General features: G+C 29.6%; 1 long non-coding RNA gene across 1 annotated transcript; it reads right to left on the reverse strand.

The window, feature by feature from the left end:
* Positions 1 to 258: 258 nt before the first annotated feature.
* Positions 259 to 2,669, reverse strand: LOC148779033 (uncharacterized). The gene is made up of 2 exons (XR_016048286.1): positions 2,224 to 2,669; positions 259 to 721 (listed from the first exon to the last, which is right to left on the reverse strand). It is a non-coding gene; the product is annotated as an uncharacterized LOC148779033 (long non-coding RNA).
* Positions 2,670 to 13,007: the final 10,338 nt, after the last annotated feature.

Genomic DNA, 13,007 nt, shown 5'->3' on the forward strand with positions numbered 1-13,007 from the left:
CGAATACAAACTCTCACTTTCCCGCTATTTCTCACATACACACACATGCACACTCATATCTATCAGCGGTCATGGCAATTATGGATTTGGTTTCGTGTATTATATTGGACTGTGTTTTAATAGCTTAAGCACAACATACAAATATACATGCACAATTAATGCATCCATATGCAAGTAGTAAGAAACCAGTCCATTCAACAATAACATATAATAGCTTGAACACAGCTTAGATATACATTCACCGCTCATGCATCCATATCCCAACCTCAAAAATATATCTTATTTAATAATAAAACAACATTGTTGTTTGTCTCACAATGTTCCCAACATTAAAAAAAAAAGATTTAGACAATAATTAGAACTTTAATGAAAGCAAAGACTAGATGCTTAGGAAGACAGTCTTGAGATGCCGAGATGCCTTGAGGAAGACATCAACACCTATTTTTTCCCCTTTCACATGGCTTCAATCCGAAGCATCCGTGCCAAAGTCAGCTTGTACATTATTCCCAATATATTTTCCTTTGTTTTTATGTTTTCCACAACATAAACGTTCCAGAAAACAGGCCAGCCACTGTAGACAGTGTTACCCATGCTAGCCTAAAGAGGTCCAACATGAAAGACCACATATTCCTTGCAAAGGGGCAATGAATGAAGTGCTGATAAACAAACTCAGCCTCCTCCCCACACCAACACATATGCTGAGTATCTGCATGCCCCTGCTCTGTGATAATCAATATAAGAAGACAATCTATGCAAGCTGGCAAACTGAATGCAACTACTCTCCTTACATGGCGTCACCCAGGTAGCCTAAAGAGGTCCAAGATGAAAGACAACATATTCCACACGAAAGGGCAGGTCTGAAGAGGTGATCAACAGATTCAGCCTCCTCCCTAAACATAGTACACATGCTAGGTATCTGCATGCCTCTGCTTCATATTGATCGATAGTAATAAGACAATCCAGACGAGCAAGTCAACTAAATAAAACTACTCTCATTGGGATTTCCATGGCACATTTTTTTAAAAAAAAAAAAGTTACATGAAGCTCGCACTCTTACCCAAAAACATAATACAGCCATGTCATTATGAGGCATAGCTTTAAAAGTCATGCCATATCAAAGATTATAATGGCACACAACATTTGTGTGCTATCTCTTAAAACACATTTGTGATGCATGTCAAGCAACATTCACAATTCATGCATCCATATATAACCATGTAAAAAACCATCCCATTCAACAATAACTTGTAATAGCTTAAACATACATAATTGAAAATACAATAGAATAAACACAACTATGTGAAATACATTCACCACTCATGCATTCATATAGAAACAGTAAGAATCCATCCCATTCAACAATAACCTATAATTGCATTATTTAAAGACAAACCTATAAGAGAAGGCATTCATAAAAAAATATTTCCACTTTAAATGACTAGAACACATAGGCTGTCAGGTATGAAAGAAAGCCCCTTGAAATTGTATGGAAAATTTAGTTAATGGATGCAAAAATACAAATTTTTTTTGTCAATTCTCGCTCAAAATAAGAATTACAATGATCGATAACCTTGCCACATTGCCGCCAAAAAAAAATTAAAACCCCTTATCCTCATTATTATGGCTTTAAATTATAACCAAATAATTTGCCCCAATTCATATAACTAAATAATTTCTCCCCTTCCAATTTGCGTAAAATAATGCTAATATAGATATCAAAATCAATTAATAAATCACCTTTTGCAGTAAATACATAATCAATGATGAATCAATAAACAAACAAAAGTCCCAATCCCCCTTCACGGTCACGACCAAGCTTCAAGTTCTTTATTATTCATATAAGTAGCAGTAGCTCCAATAATGTCCATGAGCCATAAAAATTCGATTTTATTACATAAAATTTCCTATCTCTACTACTATACCCTATCAACTCCCACTACATTGAATCAACACCCTCAACTGTCAAACTAGGGTTTGTCGAAGCGTAGAAGTTATCAGCAAGGAAAAAAAGAAACAATCTAACAATTCATGCACAATTGCAGTTGAGAAATTTCTTAGTGAAAAGTATTCGCCAGAGTAGACAAAACAAAATGGTAGTAAAGCATGACAAGTAAGAAACAGAGGTTAGATATTTTATGAAGGCCAATAATTCAATTAAAAGAAGAATGCCATAAAATAATGCATCTAAATTAGGGCTAGAGATAAGTCAGATAAAGCAAGTACCTGTGAATCACTACCTCGAAAAGCTTGAAGCTTTCCGATGATTTCGCCCAAAAAATGGAATAGAAAGCTCCAAGTTTCAATGTACGATGTGATTACTCTCTCTCTCTCTCTCTCTCTCTCTCTCTCTCTCTCTCTCTCTCTCTCTCTCTCTCTCCTCTCTCTCTCTCTCCAAATGAAATGTAATCTCACATGAAACCAAAGCTCATCAATGTACTAGCAAACCTTCCACCATCAAAACGTTGCAGGTAAGTGGCTGGCTTGCTGTTGCAAGAAGGAAGAAGAAAGACTCGTTGTTGCAGGCGAGGAAGGAAGAAGAGAGGCTGACTGTTGCAGGCGCGCGGCTAGCTGTTGCGAAGAGAGGGGCCAGGAAATCTTAGGGCAGAGGTGCGAAGAGGGTTGTAGGCGAGGAAGGAAGAAGAGAGGCTGGCCGTTGCAGGCGAGCGGCTGGCTGTGGCGAAGAGGGGTGAATGTTTTATTAGGAGGAAGAAGAAATAAGAACTTTCATTTTCAAGTTCCATAGTTTACAATGGAATTTTTTCCAAGCGTAAAAGAGGGAAAATTATCAATAAAAGGAAGTTATTTGTTTATCTTGCCTTTTTTTTTTTTTTTTATCAAAATCAATAATTGGGAACGTATTTCCTGTTATCAAACAAGCCCTGTCTTCCGGTATATGATCCTATATTTATAGGACACGGTTTCTACAAGTCCATGTAGAAATGAGTCACCTCTTAAAAAAAATTTGAGATAGATTTTTAGACTTAATTTTTAAGGACATGTAATTTCAATCATAGAGATAATGAATATGAAAAATAAATAAATTTTAAAAATTAAAAATAATAATTCAATAAAAAAATTGTGGATCTTTAATTTTGATTGTTTTTAGATGGACCACCTATTTGCATCCCTTCCTTAAAATGGATGCTTTATACCTTGGACCATATATCTATCTATTATACATTAAGCGAGATCATCATCCTCTTTATTCTTTTGGGACGTGTCCCACCATATTAATAACTCTCCTTGCTCTCTCTCCCCATATCTCTCTCATGCCATACATCTCTCTTATGCAATGCATGTCATCACTTACCCATCTATTTTCTCTCTCATCTCATTTTCTCCCTTCCTCTCTCTCTCTTAATAAATCAATATTTTAAAATTTGTTTCATATTTTCTCTCCCCTAATAAATTTCTCCTCTCCTTGACGATTTTAACTCTCTTTTCTGACCTCACTAATATTTTAATACACATCCACTATCTCTCTTTCTTAATAACTTCTTTAAATCTCTCCCCCTATTTATCCCTCTCTCCATACTCTGCCCCTCTCTATCCCATATTTCTATCTCTTCCTCACTTTCTATTATGTCATATTTTTCTCGACCTCTCTTTTCAAAATGGGGTCCATTCTCTCTCTGTGCGCTACATTTCTATCTCTTCTTCTCTTTTGATAACGTTACGTTTCTCTCTCTTCTTCTTTTCCTCTTCTCCTCTCTTTTATTCCTCTATTACTCACGTCACCCCCTCTATCACAAAATACACTCTCTCTCCGCCTTTCTCTTGTTCATAACCCTAGATATTCATTGTAATGGTATTTTCAAAGTAAGTATTTTTTTTCTTTTTTTATACATTTCTTCATTTTTTTCTCTTTCGTTTTCAGTCTTTTCCATCACGTTCTTTTTAGTTTTTATGTGGAGTTGAGTTTTTTTTTTTATATTATGCAGAATTGAGTTTTTTTTTTTTGTTTTTTTAGATCTTTTAGTGATCTACAAGGTAAATAACCTTTCGTTTTCTCTCCATTCTATGCATTTTTTCATTACTTTTGCCTACATTTCGATCATTTCCATCACGTTCTCCTTAATTTCTATGTATAAATGATTTTTATTTTTTTAGAATATTATGTGAAATCGAGTTTTTTTTTTTTTTTGTAGATCTTTGAGTGATCTGTAAAAGCCCTAAAATGATTTGTTGATTGAGGTTCTGTAGATCAAGTTGTTTCGAGATGTTCGTAACGAATCTACTGTGAAAACAAAATTTTGGGTTTTCAAGACAAGTAATATTCAGTTTTCTTTACATTTTTGTCCATTTCTTCATTACTTTTACCTATATGTTCGGTCATTTCCATCATGTTCTTCTTAGTTTCAATTTGGAGTTGATTTTTTTTCTTTTTTTAACAATTTGTGGAATTGAGTTCTTTTTATTTGTTTTTGTAGATCTTTGAGTGATCTACAAGATAAATAACCTTCTATTTTCTTTGTATTTCTATACATTTCTTCATTGCTTTTGCCTATATTTTCGGTTCTTTCTTCATTACTTTTGCCTACATTTTCGATCATTTCCATCATGCTCTCCTTAGTTTCAAAGTGGAGTTGAGGTGTTTTATTATTATTGTTATTGTTATTGTTATTGTTATTGTTATTGCTATTGCTATTGCTATTGTTATTACTATTAGCAATGGTTTAAAAAACGGATCGGTGACCCGGATCGGGCTTTCAAAAAACCGATCCGGATCGGCGAATCGGCGATCCGTAACGGGAATCGGGTGAATCGGTCAGAATAAAGCTTCAAAAAAATCCGAAAAAATTATTAAAATTCATTATAAATATTGTTTTTTAGGAATTCAATAAGAAATGAGGGTACTCCATTAAGAATTTTCATGTTTTTTGAATGAATATGCAAATATTGATATGTTACAGCAAACTCAAACAATAAAAATTAAAAATTGGGTTTAATACATCATGATAATCAAAACTTTATCACGATTTTCACATCTTTTCCAAAAATCATCATTTTTCAAAAAATTCGATCATGGATAAAAAGAAATAAAAAAAAAAAAGTACAGCAAATTTTCAAAAAATTCGATCATGGATTAAAAAAAAAAATTAACAAATTTTCAAAAAGTTCGATCATGGATTAAAAAAAAAAATCACAAATTTTCTAAAAATTCGATCATGGATTACAAAAAATTCGATCATGGATTACAAAAAATTCGATCATGGATTACAAAAAAAAAAAAAAAACAAAAAATTCGATCATGGATTACAAGTAAAAAAAACAAACATTTCGATCATGGAATTACAAAAAAAAACAAACATTTCGATCATGGATTACAAAACATTCGATCATGGATTACAAAAAATTCTATCATGGGTTACAAAAATAAAAAATAAAAAATAAAATTCGATCATGGATTACAAGAAAAAAAAACAAACATTTCGATCATGGATTACAAAAAATTCGATCATGGATTACAAAAAATTCTATCATGGGCTACAAAAAAAAAAAAAAAAAAAAAATTTGTTCTTCACAGAGTCGTTTTACATAAGGGATTTTAACTCAAAAATTCACCTCTAAGTGAATAAATTACATCCAATTGAGTATATTTTCTGATAAACAACAATATAAGGAATCAAAACCCTAAACTTTTAACACATTATTTTTAATATATCATGAAAACAAAATCAAAAGGCGGAAAAAAAAAAACAAAAACAGCGGAATTTGGTTCCGCAGACATCTCACTGTTCATATCAAATTTCTTGCTGTAATTGACCAGATTACGTAAAATTGAAAATTTTAAATCATACTAGACACAATAAAGATTAAAAACCCTAATTATTGAACTCATTATGTTCAAAATGGCGGAAAAAAAAAAAAACCCAAAGTTCTTACCTGTTTTTGTGAACCGAAGCCTTCAATCTCCAAAAAACTCTGTTTTTCTCAACGATTATCATAAATTAGTAACAAAAGGTTTTGATTCACAGCTTTAAGATCAAAATACCTACAAATTTTGAAAGATTCATGCCCTATTTGGCATGAAATTTCATAAAAGGCGGAAACCCTAAACACCGAATTTTTCGTGATCCAAAAACAACCAATTTTTCCACCGTTTAATCTTAGAAAAAGCTGAATAAAGCTGTTTACAGCCTGCAAATCAGATCACATGTCAAAAAAACAAGAAAAATGATCAAAAAATGACAAATTTCAAAAAATTCGTGAAGAACACTGTGCAACCCGTGTTCTTCACGGACTCGCCGATTCCGCACAGTGAATCGGCGAGTCACTGTGCGGAATCGTCCGGTTCTCTCTAGAACCGGACGATTTCCGATTTTTAAACCGATCCGGTCCCTTTTCGCGATTTTCGAGTCGAACCGGGCGAGTCCGGTTCGACTCGGAGTTTTTTAAAACGCTGACTATTAGTATTAGTATTAGTATTGCTATTGTTATTGTTATTGTTATTGTTATTGTTATTGTTATTGTTATTGTTATTGTTATTGTTATTGTTATTGTTATTGTTATTGTTATTGTTATTGTTATTGTTATTGTTATTGTTATTGTTATTGTTATTGTTATTGTTATTCTTGTTATTATTATTGTTGTTATTCTTATTATTATTCTTATTATTATTATTACTATTATTACTATTATTACTATTGTTACTATTATTATTATTATTATTATTATTACTATTATTATTACTACTATTATTACTATTATTATTATTATTATTACTACTACTACTATTGTTCCTATTATTATTCCCATTATTATTATTATTATTAGGAAAAGTTACATATATATCCCTTACAGTTTCCATTATTACCAAAATACCAAATCGTTTCTGTTATTACTGGAATGTCCGTTTTCTTTACTTCATAACGAAAATTTTTAAACAATATTTTTTTACCTTTTTTCGGTTTTTGAACAACTGAAAATGGCTGGATTTTCGATTGTTCAAAAACTGAAAAATAAGCTAATTTCGGTTCTTGAACAACCGAAAATAGTGTGGCTCGTTTAAGCTTCTGGAATGTGCAGTTCTATTTTCGGTTGTTCAACATCTAAAATTGTCCTATTTTTTGTTGTTCAACATCCGAAAATATAATATTTGCAGTTGTTTAACATCAAAAAATATCTTATTTTCGGATGTTGAACAACCAAAAATAAGACTGCATATTCCAGCAAGTTTTTGGAATATGTAGTCATATTTTCGGTTGTTCAATAATTGAAAACAATATATTTTTGGTTATTCGACAGCCAAAAATAAAACAGCAAATTCCAAGCTTCTGCCTATTGTTGGTTGTTCAAAAACCGAAAAAAGGTCAAAAAAAATCTTTTTTAAAAATTTTTGTTATGAAGTGAAAAAAACGAACATTCCAGTAATAAAGTAAACTATTTGGTATTTGGTTATAACGGATATATACATAATTTTTTCTTATTATTATTATTATTATTATTATTATTATTATTATTATTATTATTATTATTATTATTATTATTATTATTATTATTATTATTATTATTATTATTATTATTATTATTATTATTATTATTATTATTATTATTATTATTATTATTATTATTATTATTATTATTATTATTATTATTATTATTATTATTATTATTATTATTATTATTATTATTATTATTATTATTATTATTATTATTATTATTATTATTATTATTATTATTATTATTATTATTATTATTATTATTATTATTATTATTATTATTATTATTATTATTATTATTATTATTATTATTATTATTATTATTATTATTATTATTATTATTATTATTATTATTATTATTATTATTATTATTATTATTATTATTATTATTATTATTATTATGCGGAACTGAGGTTTATTTTTTTTGTTTTTATAGATCTTTCAGCAATCTACAAGGTAAATAACCTTCCATTTTCTATACATTTATTCATTGTTTTTTCCAATATTTTGGTATTTTCCATCATGTTTTCCTGAGTTTTTATGCGAAATTGATTTTTAGTTTTTACAATATTATGTGAAATTGAGTTATTTTGGTTTGTTTTTGTAGATCTTTGAGTGATATACAGAAGCCCTAACACGATTTGTTGATTGAGGCTTTGTAGATTAGGTTTTTCGAGATGTTCTCAACAGATCTACTATGAAAATATATTTTTGGGTAATATTTGTAATATTGCTGAATTTTTTTATCAATTCTCAATCATTTATTTTGATGTATCTCATTTAGTAGATAAATCTTATATGTCATAAAACCATTACTATATTTCTTGATAAGAGCTCTATAAAATATCATTTTGGTTCTTATTTCATTGGATGTGAAGACCCCTTTTTTAGGAAGTAAATGAATTAAATAAAGAAAATTATAGTAGTACTATTTATTAGGTAATTAAAAAAAATTATATTCTTGAGTTAGTAATATATATTAAATATTTACATTAACTCGGATAATATTTGTTTTAATTCGGATAATAAAGATGCTTTTGCAAATTTCGTCATATGCATTTTGCCTTGATTAAGGATTTTTCAAACTATTCGAATAAGCTATGGTTTTCATGAGTTAGTACTATATATTAAATATTTGCATTATTTCATATAACATTTGATGTTTGACTTTGAGATTAGAATTTTTACTTTTGAATATTAATTCCATTAACATGATTCATGGATCTAATGTGAAAACTGATTTTTGAGTAATGTCTATAATATTACATATTTTTTTCTCTAGTGGTAATTATATATTACATAATTGTAAATGTCTTCTTTTTGAAAATATATTTTTTAAAAATAATATAATAATTTTATTTTTCATTTTCTTGTATTTTGTATTTCTTTTACAACTTTTGACATCCACAAAGAAATTGAAAAAAAAAAAAAAAAAAGTTACAGACACCACAATACTATTTTTATTTGTCGTATTATTTCATCTTTAAATTTTTCAATATATTTGATAACATAAATAGAATTTATCAGTAAGAAATATAATATTTAACAATAATTATTTAATAGGTAATATAATACTACATATAGAATAATTAACAAAAAAATTATTCTATTTAATATTTAATAAGAATTATATTTCGCAACATAATTAGTTAAAGATTATTAATACCATAAGTATAAGGAATAAATAATTTTCTTTTTGAAATTCGGTATTGGCCAATGCTTTTAAAGTATGTCTGAATAGCCTATTACGTTGGGTACAGGTAGTAGCAAGCCCTTATATCTTAAAGAACTATTATTTTTTATATTGGCATTAGAAAGACGCTATATTAATTTTTCTCTCATTTTTTATTTATATAACTTAAATTCTCTGTCACTTTTATTTATTCAAATTGAATAATTTTTTTTAATTTTGTGCCAAATGGATAATGTCTGGATGAAATATTTTCAAAATAATATATCAAATTTATAATTATTTGATACAGTATTCAATTTTAAAGATAAATTCCTTCATTTTTAAAATTTTTTAATCTCACTGTAATTTTATTTTATTACAAATAGTATCTGACTTATTTATTTATGTCATGGTTTAAAAAATCATATAATTATGTTATAAAATTATTCAATTATGTCGATAAATTCAATAATATCTAAAACCATATTTTATTCAAAATATTTTTTAATGATAAATATATTTCAGTGATTAATATTAAATTTAAATATCACGTGCATATGGCTAGTTATAGAAATGTGGTTCAGCCCACATGGAACAATTTTCCACATGAAACAATTTTCCTTATACTTTTCCATTTTCAATAAGTACCCTACTCTATAAAAAGAAAAGAAAAAAAAAACGTCATTTTACAAAAAAAAAATTGTTATATTTCATAAAACAAGAAGTATCTTACTTACCCTCTAATATATATGTGTAGAGGCTAATTAGAGATACCTACAACCCACATGGAGTAAAAATGGTAACTTACGAGTCAGTCGCTTATAAATGTTCACTGGTCTTACATAGTAAGTTTCGTACGTATCTTCATTATGCATGATTGTTAGTAAATTTCAAACTTATCTTTTTTTCTTTCTTTTTTTTGACAATAATTTCAAAACTTATCTTTATTATGCATAATGTTCAAACTTATCTTCATTATACATAGTTTAGTATACATTACTAATTCTCATAGTAATTGATCTAAAATTGAAAGGTGATCAGATTTCTTATATTTTGTCAATTCATAATTTTGAACATGTGAGAACTTTGATGTATTGCTTAATTTTGATTTCTTTTTTCAGTCTCCGCCCACCTCTATTAATTAGCATTTTATAGCTAATAATTTATTTCCTCATCCATTAATTTGAGAGAAATTTATATGTAATATAGTGCTGCAAAAGTTAAATATATCCATTTATTTTGTGTAACATACTGTTCTTTATCGGAAAGTTAACACCCCTATTAACTTCAAGACCCCCCAATGTCCCTGCCCTTAATGCTTCTCAAATATGCCTAGGACACTTGGCATCGAACCAAAGTGTTATTAAGCTTTTTGCGTTTTCACCATTAAAACAATTTTTTTTGATGGATTTGATGTGCGTTCGTAATTCTACATTTTAAAGCTGCAACTTTATATAAATTTTTTTCATTAAACAGTATGTATCATCTATATTTATTTGCTAATTTTAATTTGAAATTTAATTATTTGTATATTTTCTATTTATGTTTAATGCATCCACTAAAATATGTTGAACACATGCATTCAACTAGCTCAAGGTTCAAAATATCGTTGAGTTGACTCAGATGACACCCAGTACCCCGAGTTTCACTTATAAAAAAAAAAGAAAAAGCAAAAAGAAAATGACTTTTTTTTTTCCTTTTTTGGTTCATTAATTGATTCTTATCCATTTTAACCCCTAATTTTGATAGATTCTCACACCAATTAATCTATCTTAGCCCCAATTTAGATCCAAAATAAAGCTATTTGGATCAATTCTAGCTTTTGGTGATATGTTTTTCATCAAAATCTCATGATTTTTCAGCCATTAAAACCTAGTGATTCATTCTTGTATTTTCTCTCTTAACTCTCAATAAAATAATTTGAAATTTTTTTCATACTATCTGCCGTGGAACCTAATTGCATAACTGCTATAACAAATTATTAGATTGAAATGCATAATAGAAGAAATTAAAAGTCCAAATTTTGAGACTTTCTTGGAACCATAATAGAAAATTTTCAATCTCTCATTGTTTCACATATTCGCTAAAAATTGCCAGAGGATTATTCTATCGTATTGATCTACAAAACCCTAAGTAATTTTTTTTTTTTAAAAAAAATCAACACCAAGAATCTCATAGATTGAATTTTAATTTTTTTCTTTTATTCTCTTCCCACAATTTTTTATTTTGATTTATAGCTCCTATTATATGAAATCATATATTTGATTTTATATTTTACTCTTTTGTTATTTTTTGTCCTTTTTTCTGGCTTTTCTCGTTTTGTCATTCTTTGAGAAAAAAGATTAGCCGATCGGCCAAGCATACTCAGTGATTTAGCCAATTCAACTTAAGCGTACTTATCCAAAAGAACTCAAGACTGGTGGATGACATGTTCAACCTAGTGGTCAGAAATTTAAACACTTGTTCATCAAATTACAATGGACAGAAAAAGAGAACATTATTGTATTTTCATTTTGAAAAAACACCTTATGTTATTTTTAGAATAATATCCCTTTTTGTTCTATGGTACTTTGGCAAGTGCAAAACCTTGAAATAATGCTTTGTCTTATGTATAGAGGGAAAAGTGATGGGTTATTTATTCTATATTGAACATGTGAAAGAGCAAAATCTTGTTTAAATATGTGAAAATTCTCTTCGCTTGTGGTCTAAAAATCAATAGGAGAGAAACTTAAATAAAATACATGTGGCATGTGCACATATGCATGTGTATGAGTGTGATAGCACACTTTGCCAAAAAGTCTTAACCGTTTGCTGCCACATGATAGGTACATTAATCCCTTGATAGCACACTTTGCACAAAAAGTCTTTAACCTTTTGCTGTATGCCTTAGGTACATTAATCCCTTGATAGCACACTTTGCGCAAAAAGTTTTTAACCTTTTGCTGCATGCCTTAGGTACATTAATCCCTTGATAGCACACTTTGCACAAAAAGTCTTAACCGTTTGCTGCCACATGATAGGTACATTAATCCCTTGATACCACACTTTGCACAAAAAGCCTTTAACCTTTTGCTGTATGCCTTAGGTACATTAATCCCTTGATAGCACACTTTGCACAAAAAGTCTTTAACCTTTTGCTGCATGCCTTGGGTACATTAATCCCTTGCTATTACACTTTGCACAAAAAGTCTTAACCTTTTGTTGCATGCCTTAGGTAGGTACATTAATCCCTTGATACCACACTTTGCACAAAAAGACCTTGACCTTTTGTTGCATGCCTTAGGTACATTAGTCTCTTGATAGCACATTTTGCACAAAAAGTCTCAACCTTTTGCTGCCACATGTTATGCCTGGCGTACATTAATCCTTGGTGTATTTGGTGAGCCTTAGGTAGATTAATAATACCCGGTGGATTGGCGATGTAAGGGCCTTCCAATATATTGGGCTCCAGTGGATTGACACATCCGGTAAATAGTACCCAACCGATGAAGAAGCACATAGGAAGTGTGTCTTCTAGTGGATTGGTGCACTCCAGTAGTTTGTGTCCCTCTGATAGACGTGTGATGATTATTTTACTGGAACCCATAAGACACCGGCTGATTGTGGCAATTAGTTTCTTAGAACCCAAAGGGTCACCGCGTGACTGTAGGATATCTTGTTGCATGTCATCGTGGTAGACATGTCATTCTGATGGTGGAGATTTTGTAAGAAGCAAATCTTGACTTATGGATACTTGAATAGTTACACGTAGTAAGTCATTGGGCTCTGGTTGTCCCACCAGTGAAGACGCACATATGAAGTGTATCCTCCTATAGATTGGTGCACTCTACTAGTTTGTGCCCTTCGGTAGATGTGTGACGGTTCTTCTACCAGAAGCCATAAGATATCATGTG

Source organism: Amborella trichopoda, chromosome 13 (assembly GCF_054954075.1).
Source record: "Amborella trichopoda isolate Santa Cruz 75 chromosome 13, AtrichopodaSantaCruz75HAP2 v2.0, whole genome shotgun sequence".
Lineage (NCBI taxonomy): Eukaryota > Viridiplantae > Streptophyta > Magnoliopsida > Amborellales > Amborellaceae > Amborella > Amborella trichopoda.